At 38.5% G+C, this 3,946-nt stretch overlaps 1 long non-coding RNA gene across 1 annotated transcript in view; it reads right to left on the minus strand.

Annotated features, from left to right (window-relative positions):
- Positions 1-3,946, minus strand: part of LOC112075264 (uncharacterized) — a 16,765-nt gene that overhangs the window by 1,591 nt on the left and 11,228 nt on the right. The window lies entirely within an intron of this gene.

A 3,946-nucleotide genomic window follows, 5' to 3' on the forward strand; every position in this document is an offset into this window, starting at 1 on the left:
AATCATGATTTTCCAAAAACAAAACAGATGTCAGAAACACAAATATAAATTCACCCTGAACAACACCATAATTGAACACACAAAAAATTACACCTACCTTGTCTGACCATATCTGCATCGGGAAACTTTAATATGGCAGTGAATGCACTCAAAAAAAAGCCCGCAGAGCATTGGATTGCAATAAAAATGAAATTATTTCAAAATCAACATCCAATTAGAATTTGGACCAAAATATTTGACATTGTAATCCTACCAATAGCTCTTTACGGAAGTTAGGTTGGGGGCCACTCAATAAACTGGACTTTAAAATGTGGGGCGACAAACATCCAATTGAAACCCTTACATGCAGGAATTCTGTCGGAAAATCCTACAAGTCCAGAGAAATACACAACTAATGCATGTAGGGCAGAATTGGGCCGCTTTCCAGTAATAATGAAAATACAGGAAAAGATCATTAAAATTTTGGCTACATCTAAATTCAAGTCAAATTCGAGTCTGCAATTTAAAGCACTTCAAACCCAAGAACTGAGCCCAAGAAACGAGCCCTCTCAGTCAGCTGGTGTTGGACCTAACCAACCAAGCTGACACGGCACTGCTTCAAAAGAAAGATTTCAATAAACAAAATCATGAACCAATCAAAGGACTCATATTTACAACATTGGAAAAACAAAACAAAATCCCAAAGCCGACTTAAATTGCTATCTGACCCTAAACAGAGAATATGAATTGGCTGAAATCTCTACTCTGTCAGAGATTCGAAGCAGAGACAGATCCTTACCAAGTACAGGGCATGAGTGACCACCGATTGGCAATAGAAACCGGCAGACATAAAAAAGACATGGCTACCCAAAGAGGAGCGTGTATTGTGGTCACTGCACGACAGGGGAGGTAGAAACAGAGATGCACTTTCTCCTACTTGATTAAAATATCCTCACCAAGAGATTCATTATTCACAGAAATGACTACATTTATTCCCAAATTTTAACTTATTTAACCCAGAGGAAAAACTAAAAATATCTATGGGCGAAGGAGCAATGGCTCCTCTTGCAGCCAAATAGTATTTGCCTGCCATAGCCTGAGGGACACTGAATAATAACACTGCATAGTAAGCAGTAACTTACTTATTATTAAATATTGTTATTACTGTTATTGTTATTAGTATTATTATTGTTGTTTATCATTCCAAATAGTAATGGTATGGGTGGTAATGGTAATGATAGCAGTTAATGATAGTGGTGGTTGGTAGGGTGCATTACACCATACATACATTCGACTATTGACTGTTACCATTTTATTGTTACTATTTTTTATATTTAATTTTGTATTATTATTTACGCCATTCTATAGTTATTATTTGTCATTGTTTTAATTGTATTACAATGTATATTGTATACATTGTTGCTTGGCAATATTGACACAAATTTTTCATGCCAATAAGCAGCTTGAATTTGAATTTGAATCAGACAGACAGACAGACAGACAGACAGACAGACAGACAGACAGACAGGACAGACAGACAGACAGACAGACAGACAGACAGACAGACAGACAGACAGACAGACAGACAGACAGACAGAGACAGACAGACAGACAGACAGACAGACAGACAGACAGACAGAACAGACAGACAGACAGACAGACAGACAGACAGACAGACAGACAGGACAGACAGACAGACAGACAGACAGACAGACAGACACAGACAGACAGACAGACAGACAGACAGACAGACAGACAGACAGACAACAGACAGACAGGACAGACAGACAGACAGACAGACAGACAGGACAGACAGACAGACAGACAGACAGACAGACAGGACAGACAGGACAGACAGACAGACAGACAGACAGACAGATCAGACCGACAGACAGACAGACAGACAGACAGGACAGACAGACAGACAGACAGACAGACAGACAGACAGACAGACAGACAGACAGCAGACAGACAGACATGACAGACAGGACAGACAGACAGACAGACAGACAGACAGACAGACAGACCAGACAGGACAGACAGACACGACAGACAGAGACAGACAGACAGACAGACAGACAGACAGACAGACAGACAGACAGACAGACAGACAGACAGACAGACAGACAGACAGACAGACAGACAGACAGAGATTAGATAATATCCCATAAACCAGAATCCAGTATATTGAAATCCACATCTAACGACTCTGTCTCTCAATTCTCTTTTCCTCAGGTGATAATTGTTTTGTAATATATTAATATATATTAATACCATCCACCTCTGTACACCTGGCTGTTTCCATTTCATTTATAAAAATCAACAGGATGGACAGAATGTATCCTGACAGGGACAACGAGGCAAAACATCTGTCAACGTAAAATAATGTGTTTGTTCAAATTGTCTCATATGTTAATTCAAATAGAAATGATTACCTGGACACTATTGTAGTCACACAAACTGTTCTTTTAACGTCCAATGTTTTCAACTTACATATTTGACACACATCATACAAGCTAATTCATACAGTCATTAATATTCAACATGTCCTCACCTGGGATATGAACTCACAACCTCTTGGTTCACAGCGTTCCGATGTTCCTGCTTAGCCACCATGTCTGTGTCAGTAACTGATTTCACCTGTATTGCTACACTTTGGACTTCAAAGTAAATCTCAGCTCTGTTAAAAATAAATTATATTTATCATAGTGATTCAGGAGTAACATTTAAAACGGGTTAATATGCCCCCACCAACATTAGACAATTATGCAGAAAAACCCTGAMATTGCTGAGATTAAATCAATTAAATGAATGATGAGAGAAACAACTAATAACTAACACAGACGTGGTGGCTAAACAGGGAAGCGTGGAATGGCTGTGAACCAAGAAGGTTTGTCAGTTCAAACCCAGGTGATGACATGTTAAATTACTAATGGACTGTATAAATGAACATACACAATAAAAATAATTTATGTCAACGTGTGTCAAATATCGCTCTGTGATAAGAGCGTCTGCTAAATGACTAAATGTAAATTAATGTAAATGTAATAGTGTAAGTGAAAAGACCTTGAATGTTAAAAGCACTGGTGTGTTTTGTGTAACCAGTCATTTTAGAATAAAGATGCTCAAACACATCATTTCTAGTTGAATGAGTGAAACAAGTTGACCAAACACATCATTTTAAATTGACTGAATCTTTTCCTACGTTTTCTCAACTTGGAGGTTTATTTGATTTATTATAATATATATAAAGTTATTAATATTTACTCATTATTTATTTATTTGTTCGGGTAACACTTGGACCTAAACGTTGAGTTAAAAGGCTGTGGAAACAGTTACTGAATAATAATTAGTTGAAACAATTAGATTTCTTTTAAAGTGTATCATTGCGGGGTCCCAAGAGCCTCAGCGGTCTAAGARGATGCATCTCATTGCAGACACCCTGGTTTGAATCCAGGCCGTATCACATCCAGCCGTGCTTGGGAGTCCCATAGAGCGTCGCACAATTGGGTTTGACTCGGGATAGGCCGCCATTGTAAACAAGAACTTGTTGTTAAATAAAGGTTCAATAAAAATAAAGCCCGAGGCGTCTCAAAGTGGGAAAKAWATATATATATTTATGAAAATGTTGTCCCAGCCCGTATCACATATGTGTGTTTACTGTTAGGAGTTTTTAAAACGCTCACGGCTACAGAGGACGGAGAGAGAGAGATGATTCATGGGTAACAACAATGAAAAAGCCAAAAGGGGGGAAAGAGGGATATAGTGAAAATGATTTTTAACAGATGAGAGGCGCTACTTGACAACCACATTAACCACTTCCTGTCAACAACAACACACACACACACACACACACAAATACACTTTTTTGAGCACTGGTCCATAATAGAATTCTTCACACACGGCACCTTCGATTACCCAGAACCCCCCAGGGGGCTTAAGACAAACAAACAGACAGAAAAACAAG

Source organism: Salvelinus sp. IW2-2015, unplaced genomic scaffold (genome assembly GCF_002910315.2).
Source record: "Salvelinus sp. IW2-2015 unplaced genomic scaffold, ASM291031v2 Un_scaffold3051, whole genome shotgun sequence".
Lineage (NCBI taxonomy): Eukaryota > Metazoa > Chordata > Actinopteri > Salmoniformes > Salmonidae > Salvelinus > Salvelinus sp. IW2-2015.